General features: G+C 37.8%; 1 protein-coding gene and 1 long non-coding RNA gene across 4 annotated transcripts in view; both read left to right on the plus strand.

Annotated features, from left to right (window-relative positions):
* Window positions 1-25,483, plus strand: part of GPC6 (glypican 6) — a 1,234,631-nt gene that overhangs the window by 499,015 nt on the left and 710,133 nt on the right. The window lies entirely within an intron of this gene.
* On the plus strand, window positions 116-23,933 carry LOC133258526 (uncharacterized). 2 transcript variants are annotated; one of them, XR_009740070.1, is made up of 3 exons: window positions 116-2,790; window positions 2,839-5,234; window positions 6,034-23,933. It is a non-coding gene; the product is annotated as an uncharacterized LOC133258526 (long non-coding RNA). The 2 variants fall into 2 exon arrangements; XR_009740069.1 differs by having other exon boundaries at window positions 116-5,234.

Consider the following 25,483-nt stretch of genomic DNA (forward strand, 5'->3'; position numbering starts at 1 on the left):
ACGACAGGATCTACTAAAATGAAAAGATAACCTACTGATTGGGAGAAGATATTTTCTAATGATATGACCAATAAGGGATTACTATCCAACACGGTTGTCCGTGTTGGATACAACTCATACAATTCAATATCCACACACACACACAAACAATCCAATCACATAATAGGCAGAATAACTGAATAGATATTTTTTCAAAGAGGAAATGTAAATGACCAACAGGCACATGAAAAGATTCTCAACATTCCTAATCATCAGGCTTTCCTGGTGGCTCACATGGTAAAGAATCTGCCTGCAATGCAGGAGACTCAGGTTTGATCCCCTGGAGAAGGAAATGGCCACCCACTCCAGTATTCTTGCCTGGAGCATCCCATGGACAGAGCAGCCTGGCAGGCTACAGCCAATGGGGTCACAAATAATCAGACATGACTGAGCCACTAAGCACATCAGGGAAATGCAAGTCAAAATCCCATGAGATATCACCTCACATCTGTCAGAATGGTTATTATCCAAAAAACACAAATAACAAGGTTGAAGAGGCTATAGAGGATACATACATACATGGAATACTACTCATCCATAAAAAAGAATGAAATTTTGCCATTTGCAGCAACATCAATTGACTTGGAGGGCATTATGCTAAGTGAAATAAGACAGAGAGAGAAAGGTAAATACTGTATATCAGTTACGTGTGGAACGTAAAAAACATAGCAAACTAGCGAATGTAACAAAAAAGAAGCAGACTCACAGATGTAAACACAACCTAGTGATCACCCGTGGGAAGAGGGAAATGGGGAGGGGCAATATAGAGGTAGGGGGTTAAAAGGGGCCATTATGCAGTTATATGAATTCGTGTGTGTGAAATTTGAAAATTGTAAGGAATTACAGAATGTAAAGTCTTTTCATTCAAGCAAAGTGTGAGAAAAAAATAAAACTGAACACAGGCATGTCTTTGACTCAATTAAATATTTTCATTTCTAAATATTTGCCCCGACAGAAGTGTATGCACATGTGTCCTAAAAGTTGTACACATGAAAATTCATGACAGCACTATTCAGAATAACCCAAACTGGAGCAACCCAAAGTAAAATGTAGTGTGTTCACGTAATGGATACTGTGCAACAATTGCTACACTTGATAAATCTGGTATGTCTCATAAATATAACGGTGAACATAAGAACCACAGTGAAGAACCCATTCTGTGAGTTTATACATACAAGTTAAAAACTAGTGTCTGTTAAAAGTCCCTTGATAATTGGTAAGGGAGCTTTTGTGGTGCTACTAATGGTTCTATTTCTTACATCCTGTCCATGGATGTGATCTTTTCTTTATATAGGATATACAATAATAACATGTTTACCTAATTAGATGTTGCTTCTTGGTTTCCTTCATCATCTTAAGACAAAGCCCTCATTCCTGCCTTTGGTTTTCCTCCCAAAAGTTTTATACCAGGTGTTCTGTAAGTTCAAGTGGCAGCATTCTTAGGATGAATAAGATAGGTGGATATATTAGGGAATGTTCCAGCTGCCTTATGAATTGACCTAGATGGAAAAAATAAGTCTTACTTTAATAAATCACACTCTACGTCTCACTTGGTTTCCAGTTTCAGCATAAAATTTCGAAACTATCCCAATCTCCTTGATGCCATTTCTTTGCAGATTTGATCCTGGATGGATTTTTTTGCTAATCCTGTGCTCTCCCGGCTGAGATCTTACCCAGCACCGTCATCACCCAGAGCCTACCCCCTGCTTGGTGCCATTTGTTGTAACTAATTGGCCTCCACGGCATGAGATCCCATTTAACAAAACACTTGATGGCTCCTCTGGTTGATACATGCCTCGGAAAGCTCCCCGAGTGTCTAAGGTTTTCATTAGTTGTTAGAGCACACTGAGTTAATTATATTGTGCAGTAGGTTTTCAGGTTGAACAGTCAACGAACGAAAGGAGTAAACAGGCAGATGTTGGAAAGGAGTAAACCTTTTCTGATTTTGGCAGCCTTCAACATTACCCTCAGAAGTTAAAAATCTTTCACAGAGGCCTTTCTCTAGGCAAAAGTTGATGACCCGGGAGTGACTTAGTAGATCCAGGTGGTCCTTAGAAGAAATAAAATGGGACCTCACCCCTTGCTGGAATGTGCAATTTGTGGTAAGACTGGAGGGGCCCATAACAATCTGTTGACAGCATTCCTCCTTGAAAGGTCAGGACAAAAGGAAGGAGAAAGAGGCAAGCCCAGTTAAATCCTCCTTTACTCTGGAGTCCACATGCTGTGTAGGGGGAGACAAGGAAGGGAGGGGGTTGCTGGAGAGCAGTGATGTTCATTGTCTGTATGACATCCGCGGGTAGAAAATGAGGGCCATTTCGCTTATAATCAGTCTCAGTACCAGCACTGACATTAGCTTTATGATCAGTTCTGGGTCTGAATTCTTATGCTGAACAGGAAAGCAGGAGCCATGCTACATTGTGAAGCTCTTCAGAGTTTTTGCAATATTGTCAGATACACTGCTCGTCACAGCAGTGGTGTATATGAGAAGAACTCGAAGGAACTCACATGACTCTTAGCCCTGAATGGAGTCCCCAGTTTCTGGATGTAAATCTGGTTGTCATGAAGCATTCTCTTATTGCTGGAAAATAGCTCATGCTCGAACCCAGCAGAGTATTTGGATTCTATTTACAAGACTTTTCAGGTTTGCATCTATCCTAAGAATATTTATTATACCTAGTTTTTGACTATACCAGGGGCAAGAATTATTGCAGTATTTCTTTTTTTGTCATGTATATGTGGTGCAGACTTTAAGTATGGACTAGATATACATATATGTATGGGTCTCAATTACAGGCATAGATATGGCTGTGAATATAGACTATAAATATGAATATTCATTATAATGAATATGGTATAGTCACATAAAGGAAACCAAGATATAGAGTGAAGAAAGAGCTATCCATATATTAGGAGATGCTGATGCTTTTAAAACAGATCTGCCTCTTCTTATCAGTCTTTAAGATCAATTTTAAATATCTAAGTATTTGAGAAAAAAAAAATTGCCTTTACATATAAATAATAATGAAAGTGATCGAAGTGTGAGATCCCGAAGGCATAGATAACATATTTTTTGTCTCCATATCCCTAGCCCCTTTCACCTAATTGATGGTATATGGTTGGTGAATGAATAAATGAAAACAGAAAAAAATGACATATCTCAACCCATTCTAAATAAAGTTAATAATAATAATAATAAAATCAACTTCTAAACATGTCCCCTCCACACCGAGATGATGCATATCTGGCTTCTTACTCTAAGGAAAAAGGTGAAAATTTGCACCTTTCCTATCCTATGATTTCCCAAAGTAATGCCTAGATGTCTCTATAAGTTTCTTTTTTTTATTTTGGCGGTCATATTTTTAATTTCTAAGAACTGCAGGTTTTCATTTCTGCCTTTAACAAGTTTAGTTATCCCTTTATTTTTGGCTGTGCTGGATCTTCGTTGCAGGCTGTTCTCAGCTTGCAGTGAGCAGGGAGGGCTGCTGTCTGCCTGTGGTGTGCAGGCTTCTCGCTGTGGTGGCCAGGGTTTCAGTGATTACAGCCCAGTTGCAGCTCCTGGGCTCTAGCGCACAGGCTCAATAGTTGTGGTCCATGGTTCTAGTAAAGAATCTGCCTGAAATGCAGGAGACCTGAGTTCCATCACTGGGTTGGGAAGATCCCCTGGAGGGCTCATGACAACCTACTCCAGTATGCTCGCCTGGAGAATCCCATGGACAGAGGAGCCTGGTGGGCTACAGTCCACGGGGTCCCAAAGAGTCGGACATGACTGAGCGATTAAGCACGACACACATGAACTTAGTTGCTCCACGGCATGTGGGATCTTCCTGAACCAGGGATCGAACCCGTGTCTCCTTCACTGGCAGGTGGATTCTTTACCACTGAGCCACCTGGGAACCTCCCTGCCCCCGCCACCATCAGTTTCTTTGGGAGAGGGGATGTGCAGCTCACTGCTCCAGCACCGGAGCAACTTCAGCTGTGTGCAGGGAAGATAAACAGAGGTTGACAGCAGGGGTTTGTAGCTGAAAACACTATCAACCACTGTAGCTTATTAAGACCACCAGCACAAGAAAACAAATACTCGAGATGCATATAAGACAGATGATTTTGTTTATCTCAAGTGAAAAAGACAAGCAATGAGACCCCTGGGATCCCTGAAATGCGAAACTTCTAAAGCTAATTGAGATATGATTAAAAAGATTGCTGCACGTTATTGCCAGCAGTCATGGAGTTTTGTCATTAGGTTCCCCAGTGTTGGAGCAATCACACTAGTTATGGCTTTAGCAAGCAGCCGACTTCAGTGTACACATTTTCTTGTAAAACGATAACTTATTAAGGGTAGTGGAATTTTTGAAACAAATTCAATAAATGTATCTTAAGAAATTTCTCTCTCTGGTATTTGTTCGACTCAGACGTATCACTTGAATTCTATCTTTCTATATCGCAATGCTGTCCAGTGTAAATACAATGTAAGTCACATGTGTAATTTTAAATTTTCTTGTAACCACATTACAAAATGCAAAAAGAAGCAAGAGAAATTACATTTAATGATATTTTCATTTAACTTAATATATCTAATATCATTTCAACATGACTCAATATACAAAAATATTAATGAGATATTCTGCATTATTTTTTCTGTACTGTCTTTGAAATTAAGTGTGTGTTTTATATTTATGAATCATCTCAGTTTTGTCCAGCTGTGTCATGCTTCATGACTGGTGGCTACTATATTGAACTGGGCAAGACTATAGCTTTTTTTTCTGCATAATAATTGTATGAAATATGTTAGGCTATAGTTACGCCACTTGAAAATTTCAGGACTGCACCTTTTTAGTGGTGTTAGAAAAATCTCCCTTTCTGCACTAATCTTTCCATGAATCTTCTAGTATATGAAAGAGTGATCTGATCATAAAAAGCATCTCATCAAAATATTTATAAGTAATATTATTGATTTAATTATATATTGAGCATACCCCTAATTATTCTTCAAGGCTAAATTTCTGGATATAAACTTTTATACACAGTTCATAGCAAGGTGTTACAAGTTGGAAACTCCACTGAAGAAGAACAGGACCACCATTCACAAGATCGTCTTGAGAAAAATGTCGCTATGTGCTAGGAAAGGCTCTTTTGTCTTGATATACATGGCAGAAATCTAACACAAGTAGATTATTAAGCTTATTTGAGAATAGAAGGTTTTTTTTTTTCTTTTTTTTTTCTTTAATAGAAAATTATTTAATTAGTATACATGTGTTCCCCATCCTGAACCCTCCTCCCTCCTCCCTCCCCACACCATCCCTCTGGGTCGTCCCAGTGCACCAGCCCCAAGCATCCAGCATCGTGCATTGAACCTGGACTGGCATCTCGTTTCATACATGACGTTTCACATGTTTCAATGCCATTCTCCCAAATCTTCCCACCCTCTCCCTCTCCCACAGAGTCCATAAGACTGTTCTATACATCAGTGTCTCTTTTGCTGTCTTGTATACAGGGTTATCGTTACCATCTTTCTAAATTCCATATATATGCATTAGTATACTGTATTGGTGTTTTTCCTTCTGGCTTACTTCACTCTGTATAATAGGCTCCAGTTTCATCTACCTCATTAGAACTGATTCAAATGTATTCTTTTTAATGGCTGAGTAATACTCCATTGTGTATATGTACCACAGCTTTCTTATCCATTCATCTGCTGATGGGCATCTAGGTTGCTTCCATGTCCTGGCTATTATAAACAGTGCTGCGATGAACATTGGGGTACACGTGTCTCTTTCCCTTCTGGTTTTCTCAGTGTGTATGCCCAGCAGTGGGATTGCTGGATCATAAGGCAGTTCTATTTCCAGTTTTTTAAGGAATCTCCACACTGTTCTCCATAGTGGCTGTACTAGTTTGCATTCCCACCAACAGTGTAAGAGGGTTCCCTTTTCTCCACACCCTCTCCAGCATTTATTATTTGTAGACTTTTGGATCGCAGCCATTCTGACTGGTGTGAAGGTTTTTTATATAGTTTGATTTCTTATCTCCAACTTCCATATACCGTAGTTGTTTTTCATAGTGTATTCAAAAGGTCTTGAGCTATTTTTAGCAATCAAGAAACCAGACTTGGGGACAAGAGAGAACAGTTGGAGGGCTGAGTGTCAGGGCATTTCTACTTACCAATTGTGTGTAGAACTGCTGGTGCATTTGCCCAATAGGAAAGGGCTCTCTTAGCTTCTTACCCTGGCTCTCTAATTCCTCTTTTCTTTCCTTCTGTCTGTTCTACCTGATCCTTTCTCCCTCTGCCTTTTCCCAGTTGTGAGACCTACAGATGTGTAGCAACAGCTGAAGGACAAAAGATGCTTATCCCAAGTGTGAAATAGTGTCATCCATATAGTGTGTTTGGGCATAAAGCATTCAAGGAATTTGATCTATCACCCCATTACCCATGGGACTTCTATGGAGAGGAAAAAAAAAATCCTGAGGGGGGAAAATGTCTTAGTTATCCTTGAAGAGTTGTTTGAAATGGTGCAAAGACTGGGGGTATCTCTTATAATACCATTAAATTCAGTGATTCTGCTTCTCAGGAGTATTTCTGCTGAGTGCATAGACAGAGCAAAAGAACAAAGAGGAAATAATGGCAGCCAAACAGCCATGATGATAGACTGAAATAGAAAATCCACTGTGTGGCATTGGTGGTGAGAGGGAGAAAAGGTATAAACAGCTGTTGAAGAGACATGTCTGCTATCCTTAGGAACTGATAAAATTATGAGGGTAGTTCTTCTTGGGTCTTCTTCTTAGTCGACTTTGATAGTTAATCAAAATCCCCATTTTTGTGTCTGCAATATTAAGACTTCAACACTCACATAATGTAATGGCCTCTAGCCAACATTGGAGAAGGAAATGGCAACCCACTCCAGTGTTCTTGCCTGGAGAATCCCAGGGATGGGGGAGCCTGGTGGGCTGCCATCTATGGGGTCACACAGAGTCGGACACGACTGAAGTGACTTAGCAGCAGCAGCAGCAGCCAACATTAAAATTTAGCCAGGTTAAGTTGTTCTTAGTGTTGTGTTAAACTCAGAACTATTGTCCCTTTGGCTTCTACAGAAATGGAAGATCGGATTCTGCATTTTCAGCCCAAGAAAAGACAAGTTGAAAATGAAAATGTTGTTTTAGTACAAAATAAAAAGCATCCTGAAGGCTTGGATTCCCACAAATAAGCCACAAACTATATTAAACATGAATGAACCATAAAGAGCTCTTCAGAACTCAAATTTGGAGTCATTAAAGTCGCTTTGAATTTGCACTACTTTTGTTGATAATTAAAACATGTTCACAGAATCTCGCAAGTGGGAACAATTACAGAGTTATTGTTTCACAATGAAGTTAGCAAATCATTTAAACAAAAACTGAAAAAGAGGAAGACTTGGTGGAACCTGAGTGTTATGAATGATCTGTTTGTTCTATGTATTTGTATGAGTGAATAGCATTTAAAAGTCATCCACCCTTTTGAAAAACTGAAGTTTCACCCCTTGCTCCATCAGTAAGGTACTTAAAATTCAGAAATATTTCCTTCGAGGATAAGATTTTCATTGTTTTTAATCAAAGCAAAATTTAGGTTTATATGTTTTTAATAAATTATCTGAGTAATTTCAAATATAGACTATATTTATTTAAAATCAACAAATTCTGCATGGTAATATGGTAAATGTAAAAATAGTAAGCCAAAATAAGTGTGTGTGTGTGTGTGTGTGTGTGTGTGTATCCCAAAATAGGCACATGAAAATTAGTTTGGGTACTATTAACTTTTTAAAAAATAATCAATTGCCTGATTATTAAATATCACAAATGTTTCCCTTTCTTAGTCTTCTCTTGTGAAGAACAAACAGCAATAAGCTTGCAAGAGAAACCATGCAAACTGATAATTAGTAATGGTTGATAGTGGGTTACAAGCCATCTGAAATCTTCCCTAGATTATAATGTATAATAAATAAATAAAGCATTAAATTATATTAGCTTAAAGCTCAGATTTTATTTACCATAGCATATTTAGTGGATAGTTCTTACATTTTATACTAAAATTTAAGACTAGTATATAATCTGTTCCTTGGCCATGTTTAGTCCATGTACATATGTGTGCTCAGTCACCTTAGTCATGTCTGACTTCATATAATTTGTCCTTTTACCAACAAATGGCAATAGGTGATAATGATTTATGCTTTAATAAAAAATATTTGCTGTTGTACACTTTCCACTATAAAATAAAAAGACTGATTATAATAACTCAAGGGAAAACACTGAACTATTCCATGCATACATGCATCCAGGGCTCTGAAGACTCCTGTGAGTTAGAGGACCAAGGATTCAGACAGAATGATGAGGGAATGAGGACAGACTTACCAAGTTGATCATGAATGTGGTTCACCCGAAAAGCTGGATGGATTTCCACTTTCCCTTCTTTTTCCAAAAGAAAAAGAAGGTCCTTCTTTGACCAAGTTGAATGCTTGGCCAATTTGGGAAAATAAAATAATAATCACTGTTGTTACCAGGGCTGCTCTGGTACTTTTCAGGGACATCATTGTATTTATTATAGCCTATATCAGTGGCTTGGGCTTCCCAGGTGGTCCAGTGGGTAAAAAATCCACCTTCAACGCAGGAGTCATAGGAAACTTGGGTTTGATGGCTGGGAGGGAAAGATCCCCTGGAGGAGGGCATGGCAGCCCACTCCAGTATCCTTGCCTGGGGAATCCCCATGGACAGAGGCACCTGGTGGGCTACAGTGCATAGGGTCACAAAGAGCCAGACGCGACTAAAGCTACTGCACACACATGGCAGTGGCTAGAGCTGTAAAGCGGAGAAGGTGATGGCACCCCACTCCAGTACTCTTGCCTGAAGAATCCCATGGATGGAGGAGCCTGGTGGGCTGCAGTCCATGGGGTTGCTAGACTCGGACAGGACTGAATGACTTCCCTTTCACTTTTCACTTTCATGCTTGGAGAAGGAAATGGCAACCCACTCCAGTGTTCTTGCCTGGAGAATCCCAGGGACGGCGGAGCCTGGTGGGCTGCCATCTATGGGGTCGCACAGAGTCGGACACGACTGAAGCAACTTAGCAGCAGCAGCAGCAGAGTAGTGAAGTGCACATTCTGTACTGCTTGCCAGGTGAACCTGGTCTGTGGCTACGTCTCCTGGATATTTATCTCTATTCCTTGCCTGATAACTGTTCAGAAGTAGGTAATTTTTTGTTGTTATACATACTCAGTTCTGTCCAACTCTTTGAGGCCCCGTGGATTGTAGCCCACTAGTCTCGCCCATCCATGGGATTCTCCAGGCAAGAATACTGGAGTGGGTTGCCATTTCCTCCTCCAGGGGTTCTTTCTGACCCAGTTAACTAACCCACGACTCCCAGGTCTACTAAACTGCAAGTGGATTCTTTTAGTGCTGAGCCATCAGGGAAGTTTTACTGGAGTTCAGTGGCTTGCCTCTCAATCTGTTTTTTTTTTGCCTACAGGAGTGACAGCCAGTATTTCTGTGCTACTCCAACATCACCCTAAAATGGAGGTTGAAAGAAAAAGTCTACATCCTGAAATGGATTTGATTAGAAAGAGGGTGCTAAGCTCTTGGCATTCCCAGCTTCAAGACTGCATTTGGATTTAGAAGAGTTTATCATCCCTCTATGCCAAAAAGGACACATACTGTATTATCAAGGGCTCTCAGGGACCCAGACACACTTACATGAATCTAACTAGACCCTTAGGAGGCTGAAAGCTCTTTTGAAACTAGAGATGAATGTGAGGAATTTCAAAATAGCTATATATGAAAACTTTAGATCGGTGGGAAACTTTTGCAGCAATTTGTAATCTAAATATGTGTGACAGCAATACTGACATCTTTGAACTGTGAGTAATAGAATTGCTATTATGTCTCGTTGCCATATACATACATCTATTTTTAATATGCTACAATATAATTTTCAGTTCAAGATAATGCATGCCACTGCTCTTTAATGGTAGTGATGAATAGAGTATTGATTAGCAAACAGTCTAAATAACAGGTAATTGATAGAGGTGAGGGAGATGGTGCACTTCAGCTTAATTTTTACATAATAACTGTAGATTTCTCAGTCACAATGATATGTATATATCAGGTACAATCAAGAGAATGCAATATGTGAATTAATTTTTAACTAAAATGTGTGGTGCTTAAAGGAGACATAATCTGATGCTATAATTTGGAAGTACAAATGAATTTGATACATTTACCAGTTGAAGGAAAAAAATACCATTTGCATAGAGAGAAAGAAGATACCAGTTTATGAAAAGACATTTAAATCTGTTTTTAAACTCACTCCTTGGATGGAAAGTACCAGTATTTGTGAAATCATGATATTTACAAAAGGCATCGTTAAGATTCTTATTTACACTGATGTATGTTAAAGGGACTAATACTATGGGAAATGGCTAATCCTGTTAAATACAGAGAGGCACAACACTTGCTGTTGAAGTTCGCATCATTTTCTGAGAAAGCAAAGATAAAGGGAATGAGGAAATGAGCAAGATACACTCATCTCCATTTCCCAAAATATTGTCATAGGCATTCTTTATAAATCTGACTTTTCTTCCCTGAACCATAGTTGTCTCTTTTCTTCTTTACTGCTGTTTGCTTTGAATGAGTGCATAAGAGGGCTCTGTTGCTATGGACCTCGTACAAGGACTGGCTCCCATGAGTTAACCAAAACACTATTTGTAGAACTAGAATCCTGGTCAACATGGGTTTCTTTCAAACCAGAAGACTGCAATAGTCTCTTAATGGATTTTTAGAGGCCTTAAAAGACTTTTAAAATATGAAGCCTTATTACTCATCTAAGTAAGGCTTTGTGAAAGGGCATGAACTTTTTCCTATGTGTGCCACATTTTCTAATCTTCTAAAGGATATAAAATCCTGGAATGCGAAGTCAAGTGGACCTTACGAAGCATCACTACAAACAAAGCTAGTGGAGGTGATGGAATTCCAGTTGAGCTATTTCAGATCCTAAGATGATGCTGTGAAAGTGCTGCACTCAATATGCCAGCAAATTTGGAAAACTCAGCAGTGGCCACAGGACTGGAAAAGGTCAGTTTTCATTCCAATCTCAAAGAAAGATAATGCCAAGGAATGCTCAAACTACCACACAGTTGCACTCATCTCACACTCTAGCAAAGTAATACTCAAAATTCTCCAAGAAAGGCCCCAACAATATGTGAACTATGAAATTCCAGATGTTCCAGCTGGTTTTAGAAAAGGCAGAGGAACCAGAGATCAAATTGCCAACATCCCTTGGATCATAGAAAGAGCAAGAGAGTTCCAGAAAAACATCTAATTCTGCTTTGATGACTATGCCAAAGCTCTTGACTGTGTGGATCACAATAAATTGTGGAAAATTCTTCAAGAGATGGGAATACCAGACCACCATACCTGCCTCCTGAGATATCTATATGCTGGTCAAGAACCAACAGTTAGAACTGGACATGCAACAACACAGACTGGTTCCAAATTGGGAAAGGAGTACATCAAGGCTGTATTTTGTCATCCTGCTTGTTTAACTTATAGGCAGGTACATCATGCGAAATGCTGGGCTGGATGAAGCACGAGCTGGAATCAAGACTGCAGGAGAAATATCAATAACATCAGACATGAAGATGACACCACCCAGATGGCAGAAAGTGAAGAACTTAAGAGCCTCTTGATGAAAGTAAAAAACCTAGTTTAATGCTCAGTATTCAAAAACAAAGATCATGGCATCTGATCCCATCACTTCCTGGCAAATAGATGGGGAAACAATGGAAATAGTGACATACTTTATTTTCTTGGGCTCCAACGTCACTGCAGATGGTGACTGCAGCCATGAAATTAAAAGATGCTTGCTCCTTGGAAGAAAAGCTATGACAAGCCTAGACAATGTATTAAAAAGCAGAGACATTACTTTGCCAACAAAGTTCTGTCTAGTCAAAGCTATGGTTTTTCCAGTAGTCATGTATGGCTGTGAGACCTTTATGGTTGGATCATAAAGAAAACTGAGCACCGAAGAATTGATGCTTTTGAACTGTGGTGTTGTAGAAGACTCTTGAGAGTCCCTTGCACTGCCAGGAAATCAAACCAGTCAATCCTAAAGGAAATCAACCTGAATATTCATTGGAAGGACTGATGCTAAAGCTAAAGCTCCAATACTTTGGCCACCTGATGCGAAGAGCTGACTGATTAGAAAAGACCCTGATGCTGAGAAAGACTGAAGGCAGGAGGAGGAGGGGAAGACAGAGGACAAGATGATTGGATGGCATCACCAACTCAATGGACGTGAGTTTGAGCAAGCTCTGGGAGATGGTGGAGGACACAGGGAAGCCTGACATGCTGCAGTCTGTGGAGTTGAAAGAGTTGGACATGACTGAGCAACTGAACAACAACAGTGTAGCTTTTCTCAAGCTACTTTTACAACAAAATTAAAATCCATTATAACCACTTCATCTATTTACTTAGAAATGACTTTAAAACAGCACTAGAGAGATTGCCAGCAGTTTTTCATCCTGAGTACGGTACTCATGACTACGCATTTCTATCATCAACACTTCCCATTATAAAAAGTGATTCTCCAAGGTCAAGGAGTGGGAAGGGGTGTAGGAGAGAGAGAAGGGAAAATCAAGCACTTCCCAGGAGGAGGCTTGTCAGAGTTTCAGGTTATGGGCTGGACAGTTGGAAAGAGAGGAAAGCACCTGTAGAGTCTAGGGACTCTGATATTCTTAATAAAAGGGCTATTCTTGCTTCTTCCCCATACTCTACTTTCAGTCACTGTTGTAGGAATCTTCCAGTTCATTAAACCCTGCTTTTATTTGTCTCTCCTCCACAAGATCTCCCAATGAGAATTTAAACCCTCCAGTAATACTTTGTGTTTTATATATATATATACACACATATATAGACCTACACATATACATATATATGTATTTTTATATGTATTTCAGTAGCAATACAATGACATCATTCTGACCATTTACCCAATCTGTAGGTCAGAGGTGAGGTGGAGCAGAAGGAAACTGCAGTTAGAAACCCCTTTACGTAACTAGGTATGAGAAAGGTAAGGTCCACCCTGCTTTTCCCATGAGTTGAAATGTGCATAAATCAACGGACGGTTCTTTTTTTCACTTGGACAGCAGCTGAGATGTAAATTTGTCAGGTGTGAGTTTTGTCCCTCTGTAAGCAAAACAAATGTGGTTTCCCTACTGTACCCTTGAAAATTACATTTGAAATATAAAGAAACAGAGTTGTTCTTGCCTCTATTAAATTCAAAAGAAACTTGATGATAGTTAGTGCCTTTTTATTTATTAATTCCCAAATACACATTGAGTGTCTACCGTGTGCCAGGCACCTTTCCGGGTTCTAAGAACACAGCTGAAATTGAAGCCCTCAGGAAATCCTTGTCTTCATGGCATTTACAATCATGCAGGGGGTGTAGGGAGTGAAGTCAGAGAGTAAAGCCACTAGGTAAGCAGTTTGTTAGATGGTGAGACCTTTCTTAAAGAGAAATAAAATGAAGAAACGTGTTGGTTGCTCAGTCGTGTTGTACTCTTTCGGATCCTATGGACTGTAACCCCAGGCTTCTCTGTCCATAGAATTCTCCAGACAATACTGAAGCGGGTATCCATTCACTTCTCCAGGATATCTTCCTGACCCAGGGATAGAACCTGGGCCTCCTGCATTGCAGGTGAATTCTTTACCTTCTGAGCCACCAGAAGAGAAGGGATAGGGAATGTTGGGAGAGGAGCTAGCAATGTATGGAGCGGAAGAGCAGACCACATTGAATTTGAATTAAAGACCTAAAGAAAAGGAAATGAATTATGTTATTGCCCCCTCTTTAAGACTTTCACTGTCTCCAAATTGCAATTGACCCAAGTCGTTGAATAATTGTGTTCAATAACTAATGAAACAGTTGTAAAGAACCTTTAAAATTATAAATTGCTAGACAGTGCTATAGACATGAGACATGGTTATACTCTACTACAGTCTAGTTTTAATTATACTTATAATTCATTGTTGATGTGCATTTTAAATAAAATGTCCTCATCAAACCTTGTGCAGGAAAATGATACCCGATGAGAGTGTGTAAAAGAGTAACCACCTAAACAAAACATGTAGCTGAAGCTAAATTATTTACTTTATAAACATTTTAAATGTCAGAGTGTGATTCAGTGGACAAGTGTTTTCTTAAAGCAGTGGGTGGCAATTAAGATATAAAGACTGAGAAAAGTCAAGGTCAAGAAGCAGCATTCTGCAATTAGGACAGAGTTAGGGCAGCTCTTTGCAAGGAGGAATTCATAAGCTGATCAGAATGATAAGTGGGGCTGAAATTGATAAACAGTTTAATATAACAATCGCTTTGTTGTAGTCTCACAGTATCAAATTTGCTAAACAATGCAAAGCCTTTCTGAGATAGAAAATCTCCTGATCATATTTCAAAGCTCTTAATAGAAAGCAAGTGACAGATAAGGTTGCAAGATAGATTAGATGAATTTAGTACTAATGCCACAGAACAAAGATCTAAAATGATTGAAAAATGTATTTAACTTCAAAAATACTCGATACAGAACTTAAAATATTACATTTCCAATTACAATCTGGGATACTGTGGCCAAATTTGAGGCAGAGATTCAAAAAGTCATTTATTTTATGGGGAAAACTATCTCTTTTAAAAGAAAAAAATAATGATGTTAACATGAATGGTGGTGGGCTTCCTGGGTGGCTCAGTGGTAAAGAATCTGTCTGGCAATGCAGGAGATGCAGGTTCCATCCCTAGGGAAGATATCCTGGATAAGAAAATGGCAACCCACTCTTGTTCTCTTACCTGGGAAATTTCATGGACAGAGGAGCCTGGCAGGCTACAGTTCATGGGGTTGCAAAGAATCAGATATAACTTAGCGATTAAGCAACAACACAATAAAAACATGAATGGTGCTGGGAAACCAATGGGCTTTTTTTTTTTTTTAATTTTAAGTTTAGAATTAGAATTTGAAGTTATCAATTTTATAATTATTTATAAACCTAAATATGTAATATATATAGCATATAAAATTAGTTTTTCTATTTTGTTTGGACTTACATAGGATATGGATATTTTTATCTGGAATCTTGTTAATCGTCCTATAAGACTTGCAGCCAGAGATTAGAATCCAGCCTCTCTTCATTCACACACCAGTCCCACATGTTTTTATTTGTCATTACTTCTTTTGCAACTCAGAGTCTATGAACGTCTGTCCAACATAAACAGCATAAGCCCATAGAATTTCATTTGTATTACATTGATCCTCCATGTCTGCATTTGGTTTCTATAAATTCTCTGTGTCTTTTCTTGCAGAAATACTGTTACTGATGGACAAAGGAAGGAAATGAAGTTTGGGGTCACATGTGTATTTTACTTTTAGTCCTAATTTTCTCCATAAATCAATCAGTGTACTCTCCTCACACTCTTGCTCTGCTTAACCTGCTTGTGGCTATAGACTATATGTATAACCACATGTTGACTTGCCATTGTTTTATGCTTTTTTTTTAAATTAAAGTATAGTTTACTTACAATATATTAGTTTTAGATATACAACATACTGATTTGATATTTTAATAGGTTATACTCCATATTAAGTTATAAAATATTCGCTAATTTCTTTGTGCTGTACATTACATCTTATGTCTTATTTATTTTACTAATAGTGACTGCTACTGCTGCTGCTAAGTCGCTTCAGTTCTGTCTTACTCTGTGTGACCCCAGAGACAGCAGCCCACCAGGCTCCCCCGTCCCTGGGATTCTCCAGGCAAGAATACTGGAGTGGGTTGCCATTTCCTTCTCCAATGCATGAAAGTGAAAAGTCAAAGTGAAGTCACTCAGTCGTGTCCGACTCTTAGCAACCCCATGGACTGCAGCCTACCAGGCTCCTCCGTCCATGGGATTTTCCAGGCGAGAGTACTTGGTACCTCTTAATCCCCTATCTCAAACACGCCCCTCCCCTATCCTTCTTCCTCCTGATGACCACTAGTTTGTCCTCTGTATCTATGAGTCTGCTTCTATTTTGTTATATTTGTTGGCCTATTTTACTTTTTTACATTCCACATATAAGTGAAAACATATGGTCTTTGTCTTGCTCCATCCAACTTATTTCACTAAGTATTGATACATACCCTCCAGTCTGTCCATGTTGTTGCAAATGGCAACATTTCATTCTCTTTTTTTATATATACTTTACTAGATGTCCAGATTTCCTGGCCAGTTTTCTCATCTTATATTGTTTCATCAAGTTATGATTCCTCATAACGTTGTAGTCTCCGTCACTTGAACAGCACTATATTTGCTATGGTAGTATTTCCGTATCAATAAGAACAAAGTCAGAAAATGAAAGAGAACAAAATAAATATGCAATGTGATTGCAGAAAGAATATGACAAGTGTCAAATTTTCTTGAGAGCTGCTGGATTAGCATATCCTATGTAAGGATTAATTGGCCCTCTGCAAGTCCCACAGTGGATTCCAGTGATTGATTGTGTTGTAAGAAAGAACATGTACTAAGTTTGACATTTGACATAAATAAATACTCTGTGGTGTCTGTTTCTATTTGTAGAGATTTGCCTTCAAACTGAAGGTTTAGAGGGAAATCTCAAAGTGGGAAAGACGTGGAGATAAAATGATTCCACTATGTGTGCCAAATGTTCTCCACTTAAATATGAAGAGGGTTGATTTTAACTCATTCCATGCTGGCCTTGCTTGCATTTTGGTGATCTCTCTTAATAAGCAGAAACCCTATGCACTCAGGTGGTTCATTGGCAGGTAGGGAATTAGAGAAAACTAGGCCAAAAATGTAGATTTTTAAATTAATGATCTGTGTTCTTTTATTTGTCATATGGTTCAAGAAAAGGTTGCTAACATTGTGTAATTAGAAATTTTGCAAGCATTTTTCAAGTATCTCATGATAATCTTGGGAACAAGATGAATGAATGTGAGCCAGATGACAAGACAGACAAGTGTATTTGTGGCTGACTGAACAGTAGCACCCTGGTGGTTGATGAACATATTGGTATTAATGTAGAGGTTGACGTCTACTGTTATTCCTCAGAGTGCTATTCTTAGCAGTTTTTTCTAGTTCATCACTTTTATCAAAGATCTGCAAATGACAGGAAGCATGTTCATGAAATTTGCTAATGATGCCAGGTAAATTGGATAAATCTGGATAAAATCAATATACTGGTGACAGAATCAATATCCAAGTGCTTTCAACTGGCTAGAGCTATGGGTGCAAACAAATGAGATATATGTTGTCAACAAAATAATGGCACTCAGCACTGGGGTCTCGAGCACTTGTGTACACAGCAGGAAAGACCAAGACCTGATTTTAGTGCCTCGGAATGGGTGGGCAGGTCTGAATGGAAGAAGTTTTAGGGAACACATGCAGAATTCCACAGAGAATATGAAGATGCTTTGAGGCTACAAAAATGGAGGTACAGAAATGAACCAAAGTCATGCCAGCAGTGGTTGAGGGAAATGGTGGATCATGGAGAGAATAGTTTCTAAGTGGCTGCTCTGGGCAGCAGGGCTGAGACTTCCACAGTCCTATGCAATAGAGACTGCAGGTGGTAAAGATGTGCTGGGAAAGATGGGAACTTACTTTTGGACTTTAAAGTTCTTTATTTGGTGAGACAACCCAGGGTAGGTCAGACAGATGCAAATACAGCAGAACATGTAGTGTAGGAAAAACACTAAAACTAAGGTGTCCAAAACCTGGGCTCAAATTCTATTTCCAGTGCTTACACTAAATGTTAGAACTTAATCCTCCCGGGTTTCAGGTTTTGTAACTCTTAAGTGTGGCTGATATTTTTATCGTGATGGATAAAATCAATCATTAATTAGATGGAAACAAATTAATTAGCTTAAATCGCTAATGTTAGCTTAACATTTTCCTCATAATTTTCAGTATTTTTTATGGTGGCTCTTACATTTACTTCTCCCAATTTTCCCTGTTTATAGGTTTTTGCTTTTAAAAAAAAAAAAACACTTTAATTTGCCTGAGATTTGTCGGTTTTATTAGACCCTTGAGTGAGCCAACTCTTTGTTTACATTGTCCTGATGTTAATAGTTTTAATAGATTTATTGCTCCTTTCATCTTTATTATTTCCTTCCTAACCAAGATCTGAAGATCTGTGCTTAACTCTCTTATTCTTATTTTCAACGTTTTGCTTTCAAGTAATAGAAATTTTTAACATTGTGAATATCTCTGTCTCCTGTTTTGACCAGTGTGTAATATCCAATGCTTCTATTAGCAGTTTTTTTAAGTTTATTTCTATCCTGACCAAGTTCATACTTAGAAACACTCACTGAGTCTTGTAAGATTTTTGCTGATACTTAATGGCATTTATTTCTTTATTTTATTGACTTCAATGAAATTAACATATCTAACTTGATTTTTTATTGTGTTTTGTTTCTCTGCTTAATATATAAAAAATTATTTGAGGGTACAAATAATCAGTCCTCATGGTGACACAGACAATAGAGAATCCACCTGCAATACAGGAGATCCAGATTGATCCCTGGGTGGGGAAGATCCCCTGGAGAAGGGCATGGCAACCCACTCCAGTATTCTTGCTTGGAGAATTTCATGGAGAGAGGAGCTGGTGGGCTACAGTCCCATAGGATTGCAAAGAGTTGGACATGACTGAGCGACTAACACTTTCACTTTCATTTTTTGCTGTTGTTTTGTTTTTTATTGGACTATATCGTTTCTTTACAATGTTGTGTTAGTTTCTGCTGTACAGTGAAGTAAATCTGCTGTATGTACACCTGTATCCCCTCCTTCTTATACCTCCCTCCCACCACCACCCCCATCCCACCTCTCTAGGTCAACCGAGCTGAGCTCTACTGTGCTATGCAGCATGTTCCCACTAAGCTATCTAGCTTATACATGGCGGTGGTGGTGGTGTAGACACTAAGTCGTGTCCAACTCTTGCGACCCCATGGACTGTTCTGCCAGGCTCCTCTGTCCATGGGATTCTCCAGGCAAGAATACTGGAGTGGGCTGCCATTACCTTCTTAGGGTTATACATGGTAGTATGTGTATATATACACATCAATCCCAATCTCCCAGTTGATCCCCCACACCCCTAACCCCGCTGTGTGCACATCCGTTGTCTACATCTGCATCGCTATTCCTGCCCTGCAGATAGGTGTGTCTGTATCATTTTTGTAGGTTCTACCTATTTTATACTGCGCTTCTATGCATCCTATACTGTTCCTAGCTTTCGCTTCTGTGTCTGCTGTTAGTTTTGTGGGGTTTTTCCCCTCCTGTGACATTTACCCTGCTGATCTGTCCACAGGAAAGGTCTGCACTGCTTTCACTTGTCTGGCCAAGCTGTTTCCTGATCTCTTACTTCTCTGAACATTGTTTCTTTTCTTTCTCTTCAACTCCATCCTTAAAACCACAGGCACTATCTCTTGCTGGGACGCCTGCCTTCTGCCTGCTTTTCTCATCCACTCCCAAGAGTTTTGTCACCTCCTAAACTCTGCTGATTTTACTTCACTTCTCAGTACCCACTTCTGACCCTTCTAAGGTCTCCCCTCCCTGGATTCTTACCAGGGCCTTCAACTCAGAGGGTCCAAACTAAACTCAAAGTCTTCCCCAAACTACTTTCCTGAGTCTCTTCTTTCTGTTGCTCAATTACTGGGCAAAACCAATCCTAGGCTCCTAGTTCTCCACAGAGTAAGGATCAAACTACTTAGCATTACTTACCTCATTTGTCTTTTCATAATTAGTATCTTTTTTTGCCTTCCAGACACAAGTGTCATAATTCCTCTTGCTCTGAATACTCCATGCTCCAAAACTGCTCACCGTTGAGCTGTTCTCCCAAGTCCTTTGGCATTTTTTTTTTTTTTTGGTATGCCTGGACTGTCTCCCCATTTGGCCTCCAACTAGCCTAGCGAGTTCTCACTATTTTCTAGATTACTCTCTAGGTATCTTCACCTGTGATCCTCTCTAATACTCCCGCCTCTCTTTATCTTGTAATTTAAATCACTGACTGCATATCCTTCATCTTGCACATGCTTTATAATATTTCTATTACAGCATTTGCCAAGTTTTACTGAACTTATCTTTCTGAATTCCTTCTTCTCTCTCTCTGGTATATTTTTAGCATTGGAAATGGGTCTTAATTCACATTCATATTCACAGCGCTTCAGTATAGTGCCTGGCTCTTAGTATAACTTGATAATGTAAAAATAAAAGGTGTGAAAGTATATTTTATGGATGAAACTAGGATGTTATGATTTCCTTACGATTGATTATTTTGCATAATTGTATGGTCATTTTCTTTCATCTAATGTTGTACTCACTGTCTTCAATTTTGCTTTGATTGATATTACCAACCATATGATTCTTTTCCTCAGATTTGATTGATCTTTGTTGAATATCCTATTTTTAGCCTTTTAAATGACATAGTGGTTTGTAAGCAGCCAATTATTGAACAATGTTAATAGTATTAGAATCCCTGCCTTTAAAATGAGGCAAGGAAGACAATTTCATGCTGATGTAATAATTTCTATTTTTTTATCTCTTTCTACTTATCTAGTTTTGTGTGTGTAGATTTTGTAGTAATTTAAGATTTCTCATTGCTCATAGTCTGACATGACTAAGTGATTGAACTGAAGATTTCTCGTTGCTCATTTTTTAAAAATTTTTGTGGAATTTGCCATTAACTCATTTAAATGAGTTAAAATTTATCACTCAATTTTTAATCATAAATGCCTATTTTATTATAGTTTGCAAACTTTTTAATTCTGTATTTTCTCATTTTTCATAAACAACAAAGAACTTTGCTGCTTTTTGGCTTTGTATGCCACTCTCATTCCATATCTTCTTCCATTCGTAATTAATCTGGATTTAACAATTATTTAAATAACTTAATATTATTAACAGTAATGAGCATCCTCTTTTTTGCTTACATATTCAAATAGTAGGGTTTACTCTGGTAATTAGTATATTTGGTATAAATTTTTCTAGCAGAGTAAATATCTTTGTTTAGTAAATTGTCTAAGTCTTTCAAGAATGTCTTGTTTTCATTCATGAGTGAAAACCAATAATATCCTTGGTTCAATTTTTTTTATGTTTTTGCTTTTTCATAAACAACAAAAAATTTGATTTATATTCTGTAATAGCTTATCTACATGTTCTTCTTAAAAGCACACAGAAATATTGTTCTCTGTTTTGTATTATTTCTTTAAAATTAGATTCATGAGTTAGATTCAGTTTCTGGTTGTTATATATTATATAAGAATTAAAGATATTATTTCTATTTCTGTTTATTTTTCAGTTCTGATGCCTTTAATTCATCATGCATTTTTTTCAAAATTATTATTGCACACTGAATTTCATCATCTGTTATTCAGATATCTCAATTTCTTATATACTTTTCCTGTTGTTTGTATTTTAGGTCCTTGGTTTTTATTTTAAAACAGGTTTTGTCTTGATTGTTTTGATCTTAAATTCCTATTAATAATATATTGCAATTCACATTTATCCAATCTATTTATCTCTTTAATGTGACATTTCAATACTATAATTTCAATTTAAATCACTTAGAGATGGCCAATTTTAGATTTTATTCCAAGAAATTTACCTTCTTCTACTGTTTTGTGGTAGGAAATTTTTTCTTTGGTTTTGTTTATTTACTCTCCTTGAGTTTTAGCTGCTCATCTTTGACTTTTTCTCCTTTTTTTATTTTGTAATCTTTTCTAAGAATGTGTTTCTTGAAATCTAATGCCTCATCATATTTAGAGTCTCATTTTGTTTTCAAACAGATTATACTTAAACAATAAAGTAGTATTACAAAATATTAAACAGTGTAATATGTGTAGCATACACAAAGAGATAAGATTTCCATTTTATGTGGAAACTTCTACAAATATATTAATTATAAAAGATGGCATCCTCAAGGGAAAAAAGACTAAGGCCTTAAACTAGTATTGCCCCTGAAAAAAGTCAGGATGCCAATATCCCATAGAAATTCTTTGACCCCACTCCTAGTAAAAGAAATGAAAAGTAAGGCAACAAAAGTATAATTCTGTTTCTAACAAATTGCAATAGTTTAAACTCACTCCATTTTGGAGACAATATGAAAAAATTGGCATTTATAAACACTATTATTGAGGTGTTCTAATTTTCTTAATTACAAATTTGGGTAATAATATAGAATTATTTGTAGACATATCTGAATTTTCCAACTTTCCTGTAATAAAGTACAGAAAGTTGTAGAAAAAAATAAAAGATATCTTAAGCCTAATAATAAATGATGAAGACTCTCAGGAGAGAGAAAAATGTATCTGGTGAAATAGCTAGGGACAACATCCTAGAATAAACAGATTTTAAGCAGTGTCTTTAAGAATTGATGATATTTGTCAATGGAGATAATGGAGGAAATGGGGCCACTTTGGGGTAAGAAGAAGGAATTAGCAAAAATGAAAAATCAAAGTGCTTAAATACTTGAAAATTTTTGAGAGAGTAGATCTTAAATGTTGTCAACACACACACAACAAGTTGTAATTATGTGAAGGGATGGAGATGGTGATTTTTTTGTTGTATGTATATATCTAATTGTTTTCCTGTGGCTCAGCGGTAACAAATGCACCTGCAATTCAGGAGCCACAAGAGATGGAGGTAGCCTGGCAGGCTAGTCCATAGAGTTGCAAAGAGTTGGACATGACTGAAGCGACTTAGCATGCAGGCATGCACACATGTCTCTAATCCTCATATTGTACACTTTAAAGTTACATATAGTATTGTCAATAATGTCTCAATAAAACTGGAAAAAAATAAATATAAACACATTGGGGAATTTCAGATTGATATGCCATATTTAAAATACATAACTCACAAGGATCTACTGCAAAAATATATAAATAAGTTGTTAAAAATAAGAAAAATATATATTTAGTCAACAACAACAGCAAAAAATACTGATGAGCAAAATCTTAAGAGGAAAAAATAAAGGAAACTACTGACAGTATTTCCAATGATTATATTTGTGCTTTCAAGCAAAAAATTTAAAAAATTGGAAAACTTGGCTTCACCACTGTGAGCCTGACAGCATCCCAATACGTTTCCTGTCAGACTGGTGGTGATATGGACACGTGTGACTTTTAGGTATTACACAATACCGATGTCATCATTTAGAAGTTTGACATAACACAGTGCTTCCCCAGTAGCTCAGGATAAAGAATCCACCTGCAGGGCAAGAGACACGGGTTTGATCCCTGTGTCAGGAAGATGCCCTGGAGGAGGAAATGGCAACCCATTCCAGTATTCTTGCCTGGGAAATCCCTTAGACAAAGAAGCTTGACAGGCTGCAGTCCATGGGGTCGCAAAAGAGTTGGACATGACTTATCCACTGAACAACAACAGATAATACAGGACACCAGTGTCTTTCAAATGACTGATACATGGTGATACAGGATCATGATTGCTTAAGTGATCTATTCAAAGTGAGAAACCAACAAATATTAATATAGCAGAGTACAAAAAGTTCACTGATATTGTTTCAGATCTTTAGTGTTACTACTGTTTGAAAAAAATCTCTTGATATTTTATAGTATCAAAGAGGAATATTCATACTTATATGAAGTCTGTTAAAATAGCTTCCACTGTCCCAAAGGCATTTCTGTGTACCGTTCCTTCATAAACTTTAACTAAAAAACATATTGCAACAGAGTCAATGCAAAAGTAGATATGAGAAGCCAGCTATCTTTCATTAAGACAGATTATAAACATTTCAAAAATAGAAAACAAGTTTTCTCACTAGCTTGCCTCTATTTTGAAATATATAATTACTTTCCATAAAAATAAAATAAATATAAAAAAAAAAAAAAAACAGGATTCTTAGGAAAGCTCCAAGACAATTTGTTGACCAGAGAACTGGAATGAAGTGGACTCATAGTGAGAAATAATAAACACACTTTTTCCCTTATGGTGAAAAATATGAATATTAAAACTACTATTACAATAAGATAATGGACAATGACATATAAAAATTAATAAATAGAGCATGCTACCCTAGCTTGGGAAAAATTTCTTCAGCGCTATATTTTCACAATTAAAAACTTACTGTATAGTGGTTGATAATTTCTATTTGAAACCAATTTATAGTTAAATATGTTCTCTCTGAAGCAGATGGAGATATATTCAGTGTTAAAGATATTACAGTTGAGATAACAACAAAAAATAAGCATAGCCTACATGTTCTTAAGAGATTAGCTTAAAGACCAATACATTGGTTTGTGTTATTGGCTATAAAACCAGAACTAGAAACAAGCTTGGTACTAGCCAGGCTTTAATGACTGCAGCTAACCATTTCTCCAAGCCCCTGGTGCTCTGGATGGTTTTAGCTGATTGGGTGCTTGGGCAGCAGGCCAGGCACATGGTACCTTCTCAGTTAAGGACTCAATTTGCTTGTTTCTGAAATGCTACTATGGTGAATTCAAGGAGAATCCAACACAATTTGACCTGTAGGTAGTGGTTCATAGCATGTACTGCAGTGATGTCTCTAGATGGCAGAGGACATGCAGGGACTTCTCTTTTGGAGACAAAGGCCATGTGCAAAAGCAGGAAGGAAGGGAAGCAGAAAGACTATTTAACTTCTCTCTCTTTGCCACTGAAACTCCTAATCTTTGGATCCTCGCTTGCAGAGTGAGAACTGCAAAGTTGGCAATCTTTCAAGACTACAGTGTTGTTTTGCAAGTTACAGGTTTTTAGTTACTACCGAAAGAAAGGATAAAATGCCTAGACGTCACAGAAAGTAAAGCTGGAAGGGGCTAAGGCAGACAAGGGGCTCATTTGCAGTATTCTTCATGTGAACCCAGAGGATGGGAGGGTATGTGGTCTGACCGCCAATGGCCCATGGATGATGTAATCTATTTTACCGTGTTCATCACTGGGCTTCGAGTTCTGAGAATAAACTATTTTGATTGACTTTCATAGTCTGTTTCCAACTATTGCTCAGAAGAGCTTCTTCGCTAGATTTTTCAGAAATAGACAATGTCTGCTTTGTTCCCATGGGTATAGTCCTCTCCAGTTTTAGCAGGAGAATTTCTCTCCCCTTCAGTTCTTTTTCTAGCCCCTCCCTTTTCTATCATTTCCACTCTGTCCTGTCACTTAAATTCTAGCCATGCCTTTCCGGCTTATGTGGTCTGATGTCAGTGTGGGTTTGATGTGCTCTCTAATAATTCTCTCCGGCTCTATTTTCTCTGACAGTACTTCTAATATAATATTAATCAGTTCTATTGTTTCTGATCAGCAGGCTGAGCCTAAGGGGCCAGAATAACAGATTAATTGGCATTTCGATTGGAATGATGTGATTTGGGCTCTGTGGGTAAGTCTGTTCTGAACAAGTGGAGTACCACACAGACTTTTTTCGTTTGTTTG

This window comes from Bos javanicus, chromosome 12, assembly GCF_032452875.1.
Source record: "Bos javanicus breed banteng chromosome 12, ARS-OSU_banteng_1.0, whole genome shotgun sequence".
In the NCBI taxonomy this organism is placed as follows: domain Eukaryota; kingdom Metazoa; phylum Chordata; class Mammalia; order Artiodactyla; family Bovidae; genus Bos; species Bos javanicus.